Raw genomic sequence first — 22971 nt, 5'->3', positions numbered from 1 at the left:
TTCTATCCCTTTCTCCCTCCATGCCTCCATTTCTCCTTTAGCAAAAGCCTTTATTTAATCCTCATGGAATGGCAAATATGGTGCTACGTATTTGTATAGCTTAGTCTTTTTACTTGATTGGCAAAAGAAAAATAGCACGAGATTGGAATATAATTGCTACCTTCTTCCTTTACAGCATGGACTTCCCACTCAAACTCCTCAGTGCTGGTGAGGAAAATCAGCCTACCATTTCATCCCTGCAGAGAGCCAGCTGAGTGAGCAGCCTTCACCCCTGCAAACGATTCGGTCAGACCCAGCACTTGCAAACTGCGTTCTGCTCCTTGTAAAGCCCTGCACCCACCAAATGGACAGGAAACATGCCCAAGCCCAAAGGCAGCCTCACTGTTCACGGGGAAGTGTCAGAAGCATTCGATTAACGTTAGAAACACCATCAGGCTGTCCACCATCATCACTGTGATTTAACGCTGTTCTGGCGGAATGAGCCAATTTAGTTATAAAGGAGAAAGGAAAAAAGGGGTATAAAATCGGGGGAAAAAAGAGGCAGTAAAAAATCATTATTTGCATGTGCTGTGGTTGCAGATCTGAGCAAGTGAGTTGAACGGCAATGGTAGACAATTAGAGAATTCCATAAGGTGATTAACAAACGTCACATGCAAAAATCAATAGCCTTCCTCAACGCAAGCCCATAAAAAGATGTCCCCATTTTTCATGGCAGCAAAAATATAATGTACCTAGAAGATAAACTGGATGAGAAATATGCAAGATCTATGAAAAAAATTCAAATACTACTGAGGAGCAGAGAAGACAGGAACATCTTGAAGCCCCCCTTGTCCTTAAACATCAAGTCATTATCAAGAAAGAGTGATTCTTCCCAAATTAATCTATAAACTTGATACCATGTCAAAAAAAAATACCACGAGGAAGCCAATTCTGGAGTTCATATGGCAAAAGAAATAGGAAGGAATATCCATAGAAATGATGCAAAAAGAAATAAGGAAAGACTACCATACCAGATACCAAATACTATAAAGCTCCAGAAATTAAATCAGTACGCACTGGCACGTGACTAGAGAGTCAGAAGATGAACAACTCACATACCTAGAGAACTCAGCGCATGATAAAGGTGACACTGCATTTTCATGGAAGAAGGGGGCTGCCAGTACCTGGATGGCCACCTGGAGAAAGTCAAGTGGAATCTCTAGTTCACATCCTACACTGAAAGAAATTCCAGAGTGACCAAAGATTTACGTGTAAAACCTGAAAACATAAAAACACCATAAAGCATCTTGAAAACATGATGCTAAGTACAAGCCAGTCACAGAAGACTACATGTTATATGATTCTCCTTATATGAAATGTTCCAAAAAGGCACATTAGTGGTTACTGAGGGCTGGGGAAGGGGGGAATGGGGCATGCCGATGGGGATGGGGTTTCTTTGGGGGCTGACGAAAATATTTTGAAATTAGATTGTGGTGATGGTTACATAACTCAGTAAATGCACTAAAACCACTAAATAGTACACATTAAAAGAGTACGTTGTATGGTATGTGGATTATACCTCAATAAGAGTAAGATCTAGAAAATATGAAGCAAAAGCTAGAAGACAATTTTTTAAATATAATGTTCGACTGGAGAAGATGTAAGTAGATCAAAAAGTTAAAAGCCAAAAAAAAAAAAATATGGTAAGGCCGCATAATTTTAAAAACAACCTCCACATGAAAAACATAGGTCAAAAAAGAAACAGATGAATAAAAGAGGACAAGACAAAAGGACTAGTTTTCTTGCGCTCCTAAGTGCTCCTAAAAATCGATTTGCTGGAAAGACCGAAAATCCAGTAAAACACAGGCAGTGAATGTGAACGTACGTTTCTCAGAAAAGCAAATGCGAATGGCAGTTAAACATGTGAAAGCATATTCAATCATCACTATAATGAGCAAAGTCACATTAAAAGCGCCTAAAAGATAGTATTTTTTCACCTCTTGGATTGGCAAAGACCATGAAGTTTAATCACACTGTCTGTGGAGAAAAGGCACACTCACACAGCCCTAGGGAGAGCACGCATTGATACGGATGCCAAATTGGAGGGCAATTTGGCACGGTTTTCCAAAATTAAAGCTGCACTTTCCTTTTGATTCCACTTGAGTAATTTCTCCTCCAGAGATCCTTGCTGACATATCAAATGCTATTTATAGAAAAGTAATTCACTGAAGCTTTGTTCATAGTAGCAGATAATTGGAAACACCCAAAAGTCCATCAATGTGGGACTCGATAAAGTGTGGCAGGACCATACAATGGAGTACCCCCTTAGACACTATAAAGAATAAGGGTACTCTCTACATTCTGACAAAAAGATATTCCCGGATGCACAGTGGGGTTAAAGAAAGGCAAAGACCATAATAGTTTGTATGGTGTAAACATTGTTTAAAAAAACCCAAACAAACCCAGTTTTGCTTACATAGTTATAAAATATCCTGAATGGTATTTCAGGATAATGGTAATGGTAAGAAAGAAAACATTAATGGAGCTTTCGTCTAGGAGTGACTTCAGATGCCTTGGGGACAGAAAAAAGAGATTTATTTTTCTGTGGACATCTACAGTGCACCTTCTATATGTTTAGTGATTTAAGACAACTTAGTTAATTCTCGTAGTTAAAAGAAAAAACAAAGGACACTGAAATGCAAAATGAACAAAATATGGCGTTTCGTTTTCAAGAGACTTGAGGGTTATTTTTGGGTATATTTAAGAAGAAACTTAATTAATTATAGAAAAATCCTCACAAGTGACCATCCAGGAGACTGATTCGACTTTTGCAAAACAGATGCATTCATGAAGCTTCCTACAGGTGGGGCTTTCGTAGACCACCTTCCCCCCACGTAACCCCCCTACCTCCAGAGTGGGCGGGACTACCCTCCAAGACCAGGTGGATAATTCAGTCTTCATAATTCATTCAAATGGGGCTGCTGCCACAGCTGGATGAGTCCCAACCAGGTAGGTTAGTTGAGATTTATCCTCAGGATACAGATAGACTGATTCTGCCTATTTCTACTTACTTGAATTATTAAGTCTCTCGTTGGCCATCGGTTAAACACAGAACCAAACAGCTGTAAAAATGTCCTGATAAACACTGGAGTGAATTCACCAGACATTCCCTTAGTGTTCTTGTCTTAAGGGGGTGGGGAGAGGAGGGTAAAGATGGAAGGATGGAGACCCATCCATCTCCACCTGTCCCCTCTCTGACTGCCCTCCAAAGGGGCCCTGTGAGCCCAGGCAGAGCACACTGGTCCGTGGGGACAGGCCAGCCAAAGAGAAGGGTTTGAGACTCTGCCAAAATTCCTCATTTTACCTCTCTCACGGATCCTATAGCAAATCCATTTGTTTGTAACCTCTTCTGTCCAGTGGAACTTTTGGGTTCCCCTGAAGACACATGTCTCTCATCACAAAAGAGCAGGCAAGGCTGATCTTTTTCCCCTTTCTGACTGTCTTAGCCATGACACCCATGAGCACAGAGGTGGCTGAAATTCACAGGTAATCCCCAACTTTAGTCAAAATCTCAACCTCCTCTCCTATAGGTGAGAAAAATGACACTTTCATGTTCTCTTGTCCTATGTTCACAAAGGAGGGAACAGAAGTGAGTAATTAGTGTAGTTTGTATATGACTTAAGAGAAACTGCTGCAAACATAAAATCCAAAGAATTCTATAAAGTGTTGGGTAGCCTCCAAAAAGACTCCTCTGAGTTCCTGATGCCTTGGATATCTGGTATGTGGCATACATATCTGATACTGGAGGTCAGACCCACTGGTACATTCAAGCCGTAGGACCGTCATAAAACTAAAGAGAAGAGATATCTGGAGGATTTACGTCTTGAGATTTCCAAAATACAAGAGGAATAAATATTCCTGTGCAGAAAGCAGGAGTGATGATACATGTTGAAGAGACTGGGAAGGGGAGGAGAGGGGAGGGCAGGGGAGGGGAGGAAATGCAGGAGGCCCGAGGCTGTGCCCAAAGAAGGGAGTCGCATTGTTTGAGATTTTCGGATTTCGACAGGTGCAAAGCAGGGTGGCTCAAATTGGTACTGGGTGTGGCACTGTGTGTGGGTCTGACATGAAGGAGGTGAGGTCAAGGTGAGGAGACACAGAGTGGGGGCTCCTGGGTAGCTCAGTCAGTTGAGCATCCGACTTCGGCCTAGGTCATGATCTCATCGTTTGTGAGTTCAAGCCCCACTCTGTGCTGTCAGCATAGAGCCCACTTTGGATCCTGTCTCCCCCTCTCTTTGCCTCTCTCTCTTTCTCTCAAAAATAAATCAACATTGTAGAGTTTAATAAAAAAAAAAAAAAAAAAAAAGAGCCAGGCTGGAACTGAGCACCTCACTCAAACAGAGAAGGAAATGGTCATTCTGTCAGGGGCGGGGGGGGGGGGGGGGGGGGGGGGGGGGGGGGGGGGGAGTGGTGGTGGTGGAGGGACACCGATGTCTACTCCAGGTCCACACGCATATGATAAAGAGTCTTGAACCACAGTTACTGTTCATGACAAGTCAGAGGGAGGCTCATGGAAAGAAGAATTCTCTGAAAGGTGAACAGTTGCCTGAACAGGTGGGTTAACCTTATGATGAGGAAGGCAGCCGAGAGCATTGTGATTAAGAGAGAAGTAAACTCGGGTCCAAATGCCAGCTCCTCCCACATCCTGGATGAATAGCTTCGGGCTTTAGGGGAGCCCAGAGTCTGTCTAAACTCGTTCCATGGCATCTGGAATGTGAGGGCCATCTGAGAAATGCCATAGCACTTGTGGGGTACTTAGGAGAGAGTCTGGTGGTTAGTGATTAGTAAACAAGTTAGTTGAGTTTCTTGCTGTTCTACAACCTCCTTCTCCAGGAAAACTATTTTGAGGAGGGTGAGATAGATCAGAAGAGACCGCAACGCAGCAAACAAATGTATGAAAGGGGGAAAATATCATTTACTGTCTTTTAAGCAACACAGATGGGATGCCTGGGTTGCTCAGTTAGTTAAGCGTTCGACTCTTGACTTCGGTTCAGGTCCTGATCTCATGGTTCATGGGATCGAGTCCTGTGTCCGGCTCTGTGCTGACAGCGAGGGGCCTACTGGGGATTCTCTCTCTCTCCCTCTCTCTCTGTCCCCCTCCCCCACTGTGCACATGCTCTGTCTCTTTTTTAGATAAACTTGAAAAAAAAAAAGTAAGCTACACAGAGACACAAAAACATGCCCACACAGAGACTTGTTTGGGAAAGTTCATAGCAGCATGGTTCAGAAGCACTTCCGATGGTTATCAACTCACGGGTGGATAAGCAAACTGTGGTCCTGGCCAGGAATGGCTGCAGCAACATGCTGGCGACCTGCTCCCTGCTCCTTGCTCCCCTGAGGATGGAGCTCAGAAACGTTATCGAAGTGAAAGAAACCAGGCACAAAAGCCCACATCCTATAGGATTCTATTTATACGAAATGTCTAGAACAGTCGAAGCTACACAGAGAGAAAACAGATTAGTGGTTGTCAGGCGCTGGGGGTGAAGCGGTGGGGGAAAGTGGGAAGCGACTGCTAATTCGTGTAGGGTTTCCTCTGGGGGCGGTAAGAAGCGCACAGCTCTGTGAATATAGCAAAACGGCGCACCAGACAGCCCTTAACGCTTCCTGCTTCCCATTTCCTGAGGAAGGAGTATCTGTCCTCCCTGGTGAGAGGTCTGGATGGGTAGAGCACACGCGAGGTAGAATTCCAGCCCTTTCCTTAACTAGGAATATCGGAAGGTATCGATCCTCGTCCTCTGGAGACACTATCAGGAGGATGCCCAAGAGGTTATTTCGCTTTTTCTTCCTATCTGCTTCTTTCAATCCTGGCCACTGCATTCTGTTCCCCCTGGGAGCACAGTGGTTAGAAATCAATCTCTGCTTGATCTTCCCAGGCAAAAGCTTTAAAGTGGACAGGCCTTTTCATACCCAGTTTAAAGCTTATGAAAAAGTACGGAGGGGGTGCCTGGCTTTTCAGCTTCTCCAAAGCATGGGAACGGGGTACCTAAATGCCATGCCTTCTCCAACCTACTCCAGTGAATAGAGGACATGATTTTTTTAGGGAAAAAAAAATGCCAGGATAAAGTACTGACGAACCACTCCCCACGGCCCATTTGACGTTTGATTTATCTGATGAACACGCCAATAACCGCCTGCATAGGGACCCCCATAATATTACTGATTCCAGGAACTCCACCTTTTCCGCACAAGTCAACGGTGATTTTAAGGGAATACTGAAATTAAAAAATCAGAAGGCCAGTGTGTTCATCTGCAATAATCATCGCCATCACAATACAAAACAACAACAATTATTATTATTTCTGCACGACTCCAAAAGGTTTCTGGGTAATGCTTGGCTTTTGACCTGCCCTCCCCTGCCCCTCCCCCCACAAACTGCCTTTACTCTTTGAGCATTCTAGGAATCAACCACGAAAGCATTTCTCAAAGACTTTCCATGAAAACCATTTTAATACATAGGGTTAATGAAGTCTCTTTAAAGGTCAACAGTGTCTGTCCGTGTTTCAGCTTGGATGTTAAGGGCTGAAGACACACCACAAAAGATACAGTGTCATGTTTTATAACAGATTACTCTGCTCAATGGGGTGTCAGCCGTAAAAGATAACTTCTACCAAGACAAGCACATTCAGTGACTGTCAAGTAGCCCACTGGGCCCAATTTTCATGAAGAGGTATCAACCCCACTTGGTATGTTTAATCTACAAATGAACCCAACCAAGCACTATCAGCACTGAAGACTACAGGATCCTTTCTCTGCAGGGCACTGGTGTGGGAGGGGGTGGGGATGGGAAGTCTCCAGAAAGAGAGAAAGAGTATTTTTCATGACTTTGGAAATTAAGTGCAGATTATATAAGATTTAAGGTGAAACAACAATAAAGCTTTCGCGTCTCTCCAAAAATCTAGAAAGCTATAAACTTGAGCTGGTCATAAAACAGAAGTCCATTAAACGTAATGATTTCTATTCTACATTCAACATTTCATGCTTTTGCATCCAGATAGAAGGACAACCTCGTAGGCTGCTTTTGGTTGGAGAAGGTAGAAAAATTTGGATGGTATCGTGTTTCTGGTGGGGTCTTAAAGAGGCAGCTTCAAGGGTTCTGCCTTAACTAGCGCTTTCTGTTGGCATTTTAAAACTCCAGATCCTTCACCCTTCTCTGCCAGATACTCCCTTGTAGTTCTGGAGTAACTTCTATCTACTCTCAAAACATTACAAGCAGCGGATTTCTGGGAAAATATATGTTGTCTTTTATGTTTTGCCGTCAATGCTCAGTAATAATCGGACAGTATTTAATTATAATGCCTGACTTTATGAACAGTATTTAATTATAATGCCTGACTTTATGAACCGTATTACTCTACGGTTCATAAAGGGCTTCCTTTCACACTCACGGAGTCTTCTTTGTTCGACACTGCACCTTTGCAGTTCAAGTCTGTAAAATCCTTTCAACGGTATTAGTCAATGACTGATCATGTAACAATAAAGGTGACCTGAAACCTACAAGGACAATTTGGGCGGGGGGGGGGGGGAGCGGTGATTACAGACTGGGAAGGGAGAAAGATCAGGACATCAAAATTATTCTCATAATTTGGACAGGAAAGGACAATCAGCAACAGATACAACAGAACACATAAACTTGAAACTCAAGGGAGATGTTTCTAGCAAGGGCCATAGTACTGTTTTAAACAGAAGGGCAAGGCCATTAAACGTGACTGCTGCTCACTAAATGTTAACCACATCAGGCTCAGAATCGGAGCCTCAAGCGCATATCAGAATAACAGCTGAAACAGTTTCTTACCATTGCAGGGGTGCATTGTGAAGGGGAACAAAGTGTTCTTTTTCATAGAGCAGCACATCACCCTGACAATCTACGGCAAGCTCGCCCTGTCCTAGGCATTCTATTTCTGCTTTCTAACAGAACAGCATCAGTAACATCTGTGATCATACTCTGTCGGCTGTTCTGCTGACAGCAGAATTTTTATTTGTATATGGATTCCCTAAGAAGGAACATCTCTAAGACCAAGGTTTCTACCTTTTGTGTTACAATATGCTGCCACCAAGAACACTTCTGCGCATGCATTACACAGACAAACAGATCTGCAAATTGGCTCCATGAAGCAAATAACGTATTCATCGGGTATTTGTAAAAGCAAATGTAACACTCCATGAATTATGTCTATGTGTCGACAAACTGTAAAGTGCTCAGGACTTTTACATTAAGGCATTTTGCTTTGACGTGTCAGATTTTTTCCCCCATACACAAAAGAGAACTATCAACTTCGAAGTTCTTTAACCTTTACAAACCAACACAGTAATTATATTGCAAGACACCTGACAAGCCGGGGTACCGCAAGAAAAGAATTCTTTCTTCCCCCCACTTCCCTTAAATGGTTCTCCGTTCTTCTACAATTTACAGACTCCCGGCGTAAGAGTTCCATAGCCATGAATCCTACTAAAGATAAATTGGTAGATAAAATGAAATCACCATCCAGTTCACAAGAATACTTGAGGCACCTCCACAGGAAATGGTTTCCCCCAACATACAGTATTAAATTTTAAGAGCAAGGCTATCGTCAAAACGAACGCAGAGAAGAGTAAACATTAAGTTAGCTTGGCAGGCCCATGCTGATAAAGCACAGATAAATGTTATCTCTGGGTTACAAACCGGGTACAGGCAGTCCTCACTTTATGAATGGGCTGTGGACAGAAAGTTCATTTATAAGTCAGTTGTTTGGAACTCCAAACTCATTTTCTCAGGGAAACAAAGTTTATAAATAGTGCTGGGTTTTGTAGGAAGGCAAACAAGAGCTATTAAGCCCATGATGTAGACACATTTTAGTACCGACAGCTCTCTAGGCAAGTTGTTCCGTGGTGGACAGGGAACAAAAGGTACAGAAATCAAGAGAAGGTCGGGGAGAAAAAGGACGTTTCTTCTTCTTGACCTAGAACTTCCAAAGTTTTTTCTGGCATCTGCCTGCCTCTCTTTACTTTATTTTTAAAATTTTTTAATGTTTATTTGAGAGAGAGAGAGAGAGAGAGAGAGAGAGAGAGAGAGAGAGAGAGAGAAACTGGGGGAGGGGGAGAAGAAGAAAAAGACGCAGAATCCCAAGCAGGCTTAAGGCTCCAGCTTTCAGCACAGATCCCAACACGGGGCTTGAACCCACAGACCGTGAGATCATGACCTGAGTCGAAGTTGGATGCTTAACTGACTGAGCCACTCCGGCACCCCTGCCTGTCTCTCTTTACAGACTTCCTCCACTCCCCCCATCTAAATACTTCATCCCAACTCATGCAATAGAGCATCAAAGTAATTTTATATAGTTCACCCCCAAACCCCCTCCCCCAAACTCCCTTCTTGTTTTTTGTCATGTGACATCAAAAGCTTACCAATTTCAGTCAGTAAACACTTGTTTCAGAGTTTGGTGGGAGATATAATCTCTGGGGAGTGGAATGGGGGATACAGCCCAGCCCTGAGTATAGAACCCAGATATGGGGACATCTGGCAGGACTGGGGAAAGTTCAGGAAATCCTTTGGAACTTAGTTATGTCAATAGGACTCAGCCCCCAGATGGTACGGCTGGAAGAGCTTCAGTAGAAGCACTTTCCTCACCAATCCACATAAAGCCCAGGAGGGTAGTGAGAACACCATCTCTTCATGGCAGTGTTTAGAAGGGTCCTTGTCTTTCCATGTGGAGCCACACGTGATTACTTGCTCTCTTTCCCACTGAAGATAACATCAGGGAATGCGTGTTCAGGGGAAGATGGTGTGAAGGATACAGAGTCCTGAGACACCTGGGTGGCTCAGTCAGTTAAGCGTCCGCCTGACTTAGGCTCAGATCACGATCTTGCAGCTCGTGAGTTTTAGCCCCGTGTCGGGTTCTGTGCTCAGAGCTCAAAGCTTGGAGCCTGGCTCCGATTCTGTGACTCCCTCTCTCTATCTGCTTCTCCCCAACTTGTGCTCTGTCTCTCTCTCTTTCTCAAAAATAAATAAACATTTAAAAAACTTAAAAAATAAAAGAGTCCTGATATACCAACCCAGCGGGCCCCTGACTTTCCCAGGACAGGGGTGTGGTGACCTGTAGTACCCTGGAACTCACACAGGTGTGCCCCAGCACGGCTGGACCGGAGGTGAAGCTGACATCAGGCTCAAGTAGGTACCCAGTTGTGGCACAGGCTGCTTAGTGTTCTGCACACCTCTCTGACCTCCCAAGCATTAAGGTTGGCATTTCCCAGCTTTCCCTGTGGTTAGGTATGTCCATCTGACTAAACCTGGCCCTGGGAACATGAAAGAGAGTGAGGTATACCACTTCCCTTAACAAACCTCCACCGAGATCTTTCACGCTCTCTCTTCCCCCACAACTGCTGGCCAAACTGCTACAGAGCAACCTTCCGGTCTCCCACTGACCTTAGGGAACCCCTGAGCCGCAAGGTGGGAAGACTCTGGGTTCCGGGATCATCACCATGTGGATGTCTCCACCCCTTATCGTGAACACCGGAAGTTAACCCCAGACACGTGGGGGTTTCTGGATGCAACGTTCTTGCTCTCTGTGTCCTCTCCGCTCTGGTGCCTCTCAGGAGAAGGTCCTTTATGTCCACCTCCCCTGAATAATCTTCTCGGATGATTTATCTCTAAAATGAATGGCCCCACACGGCTGAGACTTTATAATGCTTCTAGTTTTTCTACTTTCTTCACTGTGGTCAATATATTTAACATGAGAAAGCCCTCTCCCTCCACTTAATCTACCTGGGGAACTGAGCTAAGTGAACTCCTTACATCATTAACCTTACACTGAGGGCCCTGCTTAGCTAACGGGGCTCTGGGCATCTCAGGGCCTCACCCACAGAGTCAAGAGCAGGATTTCTTTTATCAGTCATTTTTTCCCTTCCTGGGAAGTATTTTCTTGCAGATTTCATGAGTAGGTTGGGATCACAAAAGCATGTGTGGTGGATAAGAAAACCAGGATCATGTTATGACAGAATTCACAGCTGTGACATCACCTGAACGTTCTTAAAACAGCTTGCTCACTTCCTTCTCGTTTAGTTTACTTTTAATGTGAAAGGGGAGACGGGAGAACAGAGGATAGTGAAGAAGGGAAGGAATGTGTAACCACTAACCCGCCTCTTGCTCTGTTAAGTCTCGCCCTTATTTCATTATTGAGTGCCACAGGGGACAGCACAAACTCTAAATTAAGATCTAACTTTAAACAGATTTTGTTCATTCCTAAAACTTGGCTTTCTATCCTTGTTCCTTCCACCGCAATTTTCTGGCACTCTCCACCCTCATCTCTCCATTGCATTTCTAAAAGGTTGACCAGGTTAAATGACCACGTGCTTCCCGTGGGGCGTCCTAAGAAATAAAAGAATTAACCTGTTTAATATGTGTGTATGAACTCTGTGACAAAAGGGCAGCCTGGTAGCTTTCTCAATCCCTATGGGCCTCTGCTGTGGGTCACAGAGCTAAGGTTCTGTCTGCCTTCACTTTGTAACTTTTAAGAACAGGTCTGAAATGGATGCCTGAGCTCAGCACAGGACTCCTACTTCTGCCACCAAAGGAAAACTGGACACCTACTGTGGGAAACGCACTGCACTCAAAGGCACCAGGCACTCTGAGACGGGGGTGGTGCAGACTGGCATGTGTATATGGCGCTGTGGAAAGTCACTGGACAGAGGCGCACCTTTACATGGAACCTTTGTCTAGAACCATTGGCTACAATGACAATTCAGAGCTGTGTTCCCTACAGAAATAATACCGAAGTCCATGCAAAGAACATAAAAAGGTTCTTTATCCTCCTAGTTTGAACATACAGGCTTCCACATTGAGCCCACAGAGGGGACCTCGTGGTCACTTCACAGAGTGTTCTGTCGCTGCCGATGTCCACTCTGTAAGAGACAGGATTCCTTCCCACATTACACACAAGATGTCTATTCGGATGATGAAACACACCGCCATTTAAACCCTGTCTTACATACAATTCATATTTCATGGAGCGTTCTCACCGTTTGGAAGACACTCGGAGCTTAAGCTAACCGGCTGCAAAGGTGATATGCGATGTTTCATTCTGCACCCCAATCAGAACCACCACAATTTCACGCTTGCCAGAAGATAAGTGATTTCCATTGACAGCTAACCATAAAAGGGGTTAACTTCCTCTTTAGTTTCCTATTCTCAGTAATATGTCCATTTAACCTAATCAAGGGAGTAAGTGCTCCATTTTTAAGAACCGTAACTGAAACTGTCAATTGTGAGAGCAATGGAAATCTTTGTAGAGTCAGTTTTGAGGAACAGGTGGAAATTTGTGAAGTCAAGAACACAGAGGAAGAAAGGGTACAGAAACTCCTTCCTAAATAACACAGAAGAAGAAGAAGAAGAATGTAGGCAAACCTGTCCGGGATCCCAAACATTAATTAAGGGTCTGCTCTGTGGGCGCCATCCTATAAAACAAGTCCAGAAGACACAGTGCCTGAAGATTGGGAGCCGGAAACTTTGGCACGCAAACTTGACTTTCCATTTCTTCTTCTACCAAGTTCATTGTGCTTTTATGGTGTCGGAACTTTCGTGTTTGGGACCCCTGGGACCCAGGCATCTCTATCTCGGCAGAGTCAAAAGAGTATGTTTGGACTTTTCCTAAGTAGAATGGTGATTTACTAGAGAGGGGTTTTTGGTGCATAGAGTCTCAACAGTAGGCTTGACATTGTTATTAAGCACAGAGAAACGTCAACTTGAAAAATATCCTAAGGCTACTCTGGGCTCCTATTAGGATGACAGAAATCCCCTCCTTTCTTTTGAACTGGAGGACAGACTCCCCCCTCCCCTGCCCCCCACCATACATGGGTCTGAGCTGGTCACCTATGAAGTCATTCAGTCTAGCTCAAGTCACTGGCTTTCCTACTCATGTTTCATAAGCAAACACTGCATTTACACTCTTTTTCATCCTCCTTTTTACCTGGAACACAGATTTCCTCCATGTAGGGACTCAAATATCTGCTGAATGAATTATTTCAATTATGGACACCAGCATCACCTGTCCTGGGAGCTTGACCTGGGAATCATCTTTGACTCCTCCCTCTTTCTGCCCCTCCTCCACTACATTCTGTGAGTCTCCCTCTGCAAATGCTTCTAGATATGATGCTTCCGCTTCTTCCTCTGATTCCCCACCCCTCCCACTCCAGGCCCGGGATGAATAGCTTCTCATGACGTATTTCTTTGTTGCTGCTGTCTATTTTTTCATTTCATTATCATAAACTTAACTCTGCAATCCAGCTAAATGAGGAGGGGAGTAAGAAAAACACGGAATCTGCCAAACTATATGCACAAAGATTATAGGATATTTCGAGCAGGCGGGGGTGAAGGGGTGGGCACAGAAGGAATGCTCTGGTAGTTAAGATAAAACACAAGTCAGATTTGGTAGACTTGTCCAGTCAGCAATGGTGATCTTCTTGCTGGTCTTGCCATTCCTGAACCCAAAGCACCCCATGGCTTCCACAAGACTCTTGCCCTCCTTCATCTTGCCAAAGACCACACGCTTGCCATCCAACCGCTCAGTCTTGGTGGTGCAGATCAAAACCTGGGAACCATTCATGTTGGGTCCAGCATTTGCCATGGACAGATGCCAGGACCTGTGTGATTCAGTATCATCAAATTCTCATCATCAAATTTCTCCCCATAGATGGACTTGCCACCAGTGCCATTACAGCATGTGAAGTCACCTCCCTGGCACATAAGTCCCAGAATAATCCTGTGAAGGCAGGAACCTTTATACCCAAATCCTTTCTCCCCAGTGCTCAAAGCAGGAAAGTTCTCTGCTGTCTTTGGAAATTTGTCTACTAACAGCCCGAAGGAGACGCCACCCATAGGCTCACCAGACATGGTGATGTTGAAAACCATGATGAGGTTGACCATCTCTGGGCAGTGGCTCCGGGGCGTCATCATCTACAAGGTCTCATTACCTATTTCTAACTCCTAACTCACCCGCCCTCATCTTTCCCAAATCCCAGCCACCAGGATACCCTGTCACCAATTTCCCATAGGTACCATCTCACAGTGGCATTTCCTGGAGCAAGAATTTATAACTCTGTGTTACCTCCCCATGAACTTCCAAGTCTTCTGCTCCATCTTCCCCACAGGGGCTCAATTTCTTTCCTGCTTCTCTCCAGCAGCCACACATACATCCCTCGGCCCGCCTCTCCACCCATCCCACACAGGTCATCATGCCCCTCCTTCGAGCCTTTGTTCCCGTGCTCTCTCTGGTCCTAGACCTATCCCCGTTTGTCCCACCTGTCATCTCTACATCTCCTAGGAAACCTGTCCTGACCCCTCACCCCCAGCCACTCCCTCTTCCCCTCAACGCTCACTGACCCTCACTTGCCCCCTGCCCACCACGAATTCTTGGTTGCGTCCTCTCACGTACTGCTTCAAAATCGCTTCTTGTGGAATGGTATTGTGTCCTCAGCTAGATTTTCACGAAGATAATTTTAGATTTATAGACAGTTGCAAAAATAGTACAGACTTGCCTTGTCCCCATCCCTCGGCGTTCCTTTATGTTCAAGTCTTACATAATCCTAGGACAATGACCAAAACCAGAATATTAAGCTTGGTCAACACTACCAACCACATCACAGAATTTATTAGGATTTCATCTGTTGTTTCCACCCATGTCCATTTTCCATCTCAGGAGCCCATCTAGGCTTTCACGTGACATGGACACATCCTGTCTCTTGAGTCCCCTCCCACCTGTACAGCTCCCCAATCCTTCCTTATCTTCAAGACCATGGGGCTTTCGGAGGGTACACATCAGCTGTTTTCTAGAATGTTCTCCAACTTGGGTTGGATATTTTCTCTTGAGGAGAGTGGGATTACACATGACTGAGAAGAACACCGCAGCAGGCATGGGTCCTTCTCAGTATTTCCTGTGAAGGAGCCATCCGATGTCAATATGGCTTACTAACGATGCTAACCCTGACCACTCAGGTAAGGCGTGTCTGTCAGGATTCTTCAGGTAGAGTGACATATTCCTTTTTGTACTAGCTAAGCCTTCTGGAGGGAGATACTTTAAAATGCTACAAGTATCCTATTTCTGCTTAATCTTTTGTCCACCAATACTAGCACCCATCAGTGGAACTTTCCTGTGGCATTTACTGCTAGGAGTTCTCACGACGCCTCACATGTATTTATTTATTAACTGGAATTCTTCAGTAAGCAGAATGTTTTGCCTCCCTGATTTATTCAATTATTTATCAATATCACTATGGACTCATGGGTATTTATTTTCTTCTTTGGGGTTGTAATCCCATATGATCCCATCACTCAGGCTGTTCTAACCCTCAGCCAGATTTTATACCACATCAGAGCAGATACGACCGTCCATATCTTAGACTCCTTTACTCAGGTGGGTTGCAGTCTAGTGAATAGAGACTTGTGTGAATACCTACAAATCCCTGATAAAAAGTATTTTGGAGGGGGGAGTAGAGCGATAGCTCAAATGGGAATATGGTAAACTCTACCTGGAAAAAGAAGGTAGGGTGATAGACAGGCAGAAAAAAATTTCTGAAGTAAAACAGGATTCTGTTCCCCCTTTGTTTACTTTATAAAAGTAAATGCGTATATAAAATCTCTAACGACAAATATCGTAACACAGCAGCAGGTGTACCTCTGTCTCTGCGTTTTCTAAACAAATTCTTAAAAGCAAACTTCAAGGGCACACTCTTTAGGAAGATTTAATGTAGTCAACACAGATTCTTCATATTGTGACTGTGTGCTTCCCTAGGAAAATTGGAAAGAGCTAAAGTAAAAAAAAAAAAAATCTGAGGACCCATTTGTCTTAATCCAGTTTCCAAATCCAATTTCATAGTTTTTATGCCTTCATGGGGAATAACGAAGAATACATAAGCACCATCAATCAAAGATGGAGTCCCTAAGTTTCTTTACTTAATTCAATTTTCTCGTACTGCTCCGACTGTACTTCCCAAACAAAGCTCTTCTTTTTGTGTGTGACCGTTCAGACCTGCAAATGTCCTCAGGAATAATAAACAAACAGTCAGGGCACATTTTCTGCCACAAACTACCCTCTGTAACATTCTTCATCCAGAGCACTTTGAACTCCAAGCAAGCAGGGATACATTCACTATAATAGGACAATACACAGCCCATATTTCAAGAGCTGCAAACAATAGAAAATTTGTATCTTTTGACACTTACAGACACTTGAAGCGGTTAATATGTAACTCCTTACTATTGTTCTATGTGATGAAAGGGCAAAGCTCCCCACCCCCGCCACCACCCAATGTTACATGGCGTACTTGGGTCGGAACAGTAAAGCTGCTGAAAGGCATTTTACTTTCGCAGTTTCCTATCACCCTTTCTCATTACTGTCAATGTGTCTCCTCCATGTTAGCGAGCATAGAGCAGATGCGCCTATGCGTCGTGTCTGTGGCTGTCCCCACACGTGCACACACATTCACGGACGCACACACAAATCTGCTCAGAGGTGTGCAGACTGATCCCTGTGTTCGTAGCCACCTAGAAATCGAGCCTCTGCCATGCGTGTCACACACAAACAGCATCTGGTCTGGGGCGTTTCCTTCCTTTAGCTACCCTAGGTAGGAGGTTAAGATAAAAAAGAAAAAGAAAGAAAAGCCAAGTGGACACTTCATGGAGTCGGTGATGAAAACACAGAAGTTGATGAAGGCAAACGGGTGGCTGGCTGCATAAAGGAAAGCTCAGCACGGCAGCCCACACATTGTAAGGATTTACCGTGCCTTCCTTCTCCATTCCAAGTCGTCACCCTTCAGCATTCTACTTCTCTCACTCTTATAGGGAGCTCACAGATGCCCCTCTTGTCTCTACCTGGACCTCCAGAAATGGGCATTATTAAATGAAACAACACAGCATTCTTTTTCTTTTTAAAAAAATATTTAAGGCTTATTCCTTTTCCAGAGACAGAAAGACACAGAGCGTGAAGGGAGGAGGGGCAGAGAGAGAGGGAGACACAGAATCTGAAGCGGGCTCCAGGCTCTGAGCTGTCAGCACAGACCATGAGATCAAGACCTGAGCTGAAGTCAGACGCTTAATTGACTGAGCCACCCATGTGCCCAGGATTCTTTTCCTTTAGTCTGTTATTTGAGGTTTAATTGGAGAAAACATTTACTGTATAATCATGTGGTGCAAAGCTCAAGGGGGAGTGGACAGCTCATCACCTGGCCCCTATATTTCTTTTTAAAGGTCTCTCCTTTCTGGTTAAACTAAAATGCCCACGTTCCTTTAGAACCTGATTCCTTTATCTCTTGGAACCTCCCTTTTGGGAGATCTGAAGTCCTATTATCTGATGATGTGATTATTTCTGTGTTGTCAAATCTTTGCTCTTTAAATTATTATATCCTTGCTTGTACTGCCCAGTATTTTTCAGATTGAACCACTGCTACGTCCGTGTTCTTATTCCAATAGCTATCAGAGAGGTTACTTCCACCCCAGAAAATCTAAAGAGTTCTACATCTTTATTCACCTGCCTTTGTGTATTATGTACATGGCTTGAATTTTCCTTCCTAGTCATTTTTGTTATGAAGACCCTTGAAATAAACAGAAGGGCTGTCTGGTCTACCAGGTCACCCTTCCTGAGCCATCTGAAAGGTGCCTTCTTAACAGGAGTGCCTGGGTAGCTCAGGCAGTTGAGCGTCTGACTTTGGCTCAGGTCATGATCTCACGACTTGTGAGTTCAAGCCCCACATCAAGCTCTGTGCTGACAACTCAGAGCCTGGAGCCTGCTTCAGATTCTGTGTCTCCCTCTCTCTCTACTCATCACCCCCACGGCCCCCCCCACCCCCGCCAACCTGTGTTCCGTCTCTCAAAAATAAATAAACATTAAAAAAAATTTTTTAAGTGCCTTAACAGAAGGGTTTCTCAGCATAGTCCGTTCTGATGTCATAAATACTGAACACGATATAATCCTACACAGGATGCAAAAGAGAAAAGTAGCTCTAAACAGACAGCTCTATTTATGTGCCAACACAGCCTGATAATTAGACCACTAGGAAGAGACAGAGAGAGAGAGAGAGAGAGAATCCAGAGAGGACAGCCTGCTGGGACACTAGACAAGCCCCGTCTTCAGGGTGCACGTAGGAGATGCTCACAGCGGTCAGCGCAGAGCTTCCGGACCCACAGGCCACGCTGCCTGGACCGCAGAGACCGTGGGACTCCGGGCGTCCCACCCCTCCCTTCTTGCCACCCAACGCCACTTTCCTGCTGTTTTAATTGGATTATTTTGGAATCTGCTATTTCTGTCTCACTCCTTTTCCCCAAACTGTCACAGAAGTATTGCAGCCTATTACTCACCAGCCAAAATTCCCTCCAGGGATGGCTGCATTTCAGTGCTAAGTGATGTCCGTCTGTGCAGCAGGAACACTAGCTTAAGGGGTTAAGCAACTGGGCGGGGGGGGTGCCTTTGTGCAGGAAACGAGTGTTTTGTCACATTTTCTCTCATCATCCATGGAAGAGCAGGTCATCAGCTCCACCTGAGCAAGACGCGGGGCACGTACCAGAAAACACTCGATGCGTATATTCAAATGCGCAATAAAAGCAATAGAGACTGACTCACAGGCTGTTTTCTGCAGGGTCGTCAAAGCCTTAAAACCTCTGGAATGTAAGACGATCATTTTTAGAGGAGAGAAGCCTCAGAGAGGAACCCATTCATGTTACAGATATAAAACTGGGAGACGCAGACTCAAGTGCGTACTTTGTGCAAAGTCCTCCTGGTCTCAAGGCCCAGGATGTTCCAACTGGACTTGGGTGCAGCCACAGACACACTCAGGATCACATCTCTGCCCGTGGGACCAAACACAGTCCCGGCTTCTAAAGTGACATCAGCACTGAATTTCTTGTTCTGCTTGGTTAACATTTGTTTGTTTCAGATACTCATGATCTAGAGTTGATCTCTACCAGCAAGAAACCAGAGTGTAAAATTGAGGGAGAAACCGTAGAAATGGTAGCAGTAAACAGTGCTGGGCCAGGAAATGTGGAAAGGTTTATATGTATATAATCTTCACAGCGACCTGCTGGCCTCGCCTTAAAGAAAAGAAAAATGAGGAAGAGAGAAGACAGAATCTTTTTGAAAAGAAAACAGGAGGGAACCAATATAACTGCCCAGACACAGGAACTACCTTCCCAAATTTTACCGAAACATTTAGTGAAAACCTAAATAAACATCAATGACATACTGCTCATTTAATCTAAAGAGATGACCCTTCTAGATACTGCTTGATATGTACGGGCATGAGTCTGTTGTTTTTTACTAACTTAAACCAAAAAAGTACATCACTTCCAAGAAGTCCTATAATTTCCATATCTTACAATAATAATAATAATAATAATAATGATTCTTTCAATAATAAATGAATAATCAATGATTCACTATTTGAACACGGTCACAATAAACAGCATTAGGATTTGGACGGGGTCATGAGTCAGGGAGGAAAGAGGACTAGGGAATCTTCATGCCCCCTTTCCAACTCCAAATCCTGTAACATCAGAAGCTGTGATGGCAAACATTCTAGAATTTAGAAAACATATCTAAATGCTTCATCTCATTTGATAAACTCTAAGAGGAAAAAAAAAGACCGTAATCTGAAAACTACCACAGAATACGGACACTCTTATATTGCTACTACTCAATGTTTACACCAGAACAGTACGGTTTGCCAGCAATACTGAGAGCACCATCAGCATAGCAGAGGGGAGGTAGGTCTGGGCATTCACCCGAGGGTCCCAAAGACAACATGGTGGGCTTTGGTGTCAACCATTTTCTAACGTGTTTGACTCTGTCAGACAACACAATATTCTACCTTATTTCATGAGGTAAAACAACTATGTGATTGTCTGCATGCTGACATAGTAAATCACATTATTTACAAGGCTTTCAAAGAATAAAGTGCTCTATAGAGAAGTCTGGTAAATTATTTTAGAAACTCTAATAGACTCGAAAATAGTTTTGAAAAGCTATGCCTACATCCAAAACACTATACACCCTTGAGTCTTTGTCTCTACGTTTTTCATCTTGCCATGAAACACATCATTAAGTGTTTCAAAATAATACCTTCCCCCAAACTGGTATGAATTATGGAGGCTTTTTTTTCCAGGAACTGGAGTGGAAAAGGGAAGAACATATTTATGCTGAAAGGTAAGTGTTGAGGAGATCTCTATTGTAAATATTTAATGACTATCAGTAGGGTTTTCTTAACCATGGAAATGTGCGTTGCAAAGCCCAGAATGCACAGTAGAGGCCTGTGTTGGGTGGCTGGGTGGGTTGGGTTGGGGTGTGGGATAAACAATTGAACTGGGCTTGTCAGAGAAAGAAAAAGCACTGGGGTAAAGTATATAGTAGAGGTTAGAGCCCCAGAAGAAAGCAGTTGGCTAGGGAAAGACAAAATAGAAGAAAAGGCCCCCTCTCCCCATGATAGTCAACCCAAAGCTAGAAACGTGGCCTTTACCACAGCCATGTTGCAGGCCGAAGAAAATGAAAGAAATCTCGGAGTGGATTTTACTATTTTAGAGACCACAAAAGCACCCACAAATGGAAGGAAGAAGGGAAGGAGAGCTGTAACCCCACAAACAAGCAGAGAGGACAGGCACCAAATCCTGCAGAGGACAAGATGCAACCACTGATCCGGAGCTTAAATCCGTTGAAAGTTAATGACGTGAAGCTAATTATGCTTGTGCGCAGAAGGTAGAATTCACTGTAAACTCAATCTCACCCTGTAGCATGAATTATGGTGGATAAGGTAAGACAAAGGAGGGAGGTAGTCAAAGTTAGAGTAAGGTAAGCAGGTGCTGGTAAGGCAGCCATTCTTCCTTCGGGTGGTGGCCGAACAAAGGAAGCACTGCCATGTGCCCCACGTCAGCCACTCTGCCATCTAACAGATTTACACAGTCACAGACTACGGCATATTCATTTCACAATTGCTAACAACTCGCTTGCCACTAGCAGGCGCTATTTCTATTACTGAGGTCAATAGCTGCCCGAATTTCCCTGGCCCTGGCCCTGGGTATTCAAGCAGGGTTCTATTGCTGCCTTCTCTCCCCACTGTCTTCCTTCCCAATCTGGTTCTGCTGTCCAGAACCACAACCTCACTGCCAGCTGCCAACTGCTTTCTGGTTCCTTCTGCCTTCCAGATCAATGGAGCTTTTTCCATTCGTTTCTCTCATTTCAGATCCATGCTATGCTTTCTTTTAGAACAGCCCAGTTCAGCTCTGTCTTCACCCGAACTAGGCTATGATGCTATCGACTGTAGCTCCCTTGGAAATGTGAACTCCCTTAGGGCAGGCCTCACATCCGTCTTGCTCCATTCCCTATCTCCAAAGCTTAGAACCGTACTAGTTCATACCAGCCTCGCTCCCCAAAGAGGTATTTGCTAATGAATAAATGAGTAACACGGGACTGAATGGGGTTAGATTTCAAAGACATTGTCTCGATTTCTTGCAATTCAAAAACTGTGCTTTCACTCTGGACTGGCAGAGTCCTTAAGGCACCCCAAAGGCCCGGGGGGACTCTATGAATAGAGTTTGCCACAGTGATTCGGCCTGGTCTGGCAGATAGGTGCCTACGTGATTGCAAATACGGTTTGGTTATGGAAAGCATCAAGAATGGCTGGACCACAGGGGAGAGAGAGGAACGCAAAACCTGAGGGACTATTGAATACTGAAAACGAACTGAGGGTTGAAGGGGAAGGGGGAGGGGGGAAAAGAGGTGGTGGTGATGGAGGAGGGCACTTGTGGGGAAGAGCACTGGGTGTTGTACGGAAACCAATTTGACAATAATCTATTAAAAACAAAAAAAGAATGTCTGGACCACAGGTGTGAGGCCATAGCACAGTCCAATATGGTTAAATATCACCGCCCCTCCCCCCCTCTCCACGGCTCTTCTGCCTTCCTGGGCACATTCATTCTGGGAAGCCCTTGATAATCATTTCTACATACCAGCCAGTGATTCACAGCAAGAGAACGGTTTCTTCCTCTCTGTCTGAGTCCCTATTGATTCCGTGGTTTAGGAAGAATGGAAGTGTTATCCAAATACCAAATGCTCCATATGTTACCGGTATTACTGTTCTCACTCCATGCCGTGCGGCCGTCCTCCCCATGCTCATGTAGAGCCTCCCTGGAGTCTGGCAGGACATTACGGATTCTTTTCCTGACCTATATCTCCCAACACAATTGTTGTCCCTCTCCCTTCATGAACTTACTAGTTTTATTGAAATACCATATGTCTATGCATAAATATAAGTTCAATTTTCTTATTCTCGCTTATCATCATTCATGGGAGAAGAATTTATGAGCCATTGAGGGGGACATCTTAAGCTAATCTGTCTTAATTGGGAATTCAGATGTTCCTCCTTTTATTGAAAAACAGAGCCATTCAGGGGCACCTGGGTGGCTCAGTCGATTGAACATCGACTTCGGCTCAGGTCATGATCTCAGCATTTGGTTTGAGCCCCGCGTCGGGCTCTGTGCTGACATCTCAGAGCCTGGAGCCTGCTTCAGATTCTGTGTAGCTTTCTCTCTCTGCCTCTCCCCTGTTCATGCTCTGTCCATCTCTGTCTCTCAAAAATAAATAAATGTAAAAAAAAAGAAAAAGAAAAATACAGAGCCATTCAAATGAAGACCGCCAACGTGCGCCAAAGCCAATGCGGCATCTAACGCACACAGGAGCTGCAAGGTAGCCAGTGAAACGCATTAGCCAAAGCCAGTCAAGTTGCCTTGCGTCTGTCTCCTCAATGCCAAGTCATCCTTTACTTCTTTTTCCTCCTATTTTTCAACCATCTGAGGCAGCAAAAGCATGGAGGGGCCTCACAACTCAACAGTTTTCCCTTCTGTGTTTATGTGGGGTGAAGCATACGTTTCCTGAGGGCTGGTGGTCTCTCATTCTACCCTCTCTTTCGTTTAGTTAGGGAAAGGAAGCC

General features: G+C 44.4%; 1 long non-coding RNA gene and 1 pseudogene across 1 annotated transcript in view; both read right to left on the bottom strand.

Annotated features, from left to right (window-relative positions):
• The window catches only part of LOC115296871, a 233322-nt gene that overhangs the window by 108280 nt on the left and 102071 nt on the right, over positions 1 to 22971 (bottom strand). The gene's annotated exons all lie outside the window — the stretch shown is intronic.
• On the bottom strand, positions 13369 to 13930 carry LOC115296870 (annotated as a pseudogene).

Source organism: Suricata suricatta, chromosome 7 (assembly GCF_006229205.1).
Source record: "Suricata suricatta isolate VVHF042 chromosome 7, meerkat_22Aug2017_6uvM2_HiC, whole genome shotgun sequence".
NCBI lineage: Eukaryota > Metazoa > Chordata > Mammalia > Carnivora > Herpestidae > Suricata > Suricata suricatta.
The sequence above is the reverse complement of the archived record's forward strand: the minus strand, read 5'-3'. Positions and strand labels throughout refer to the sequence as shown.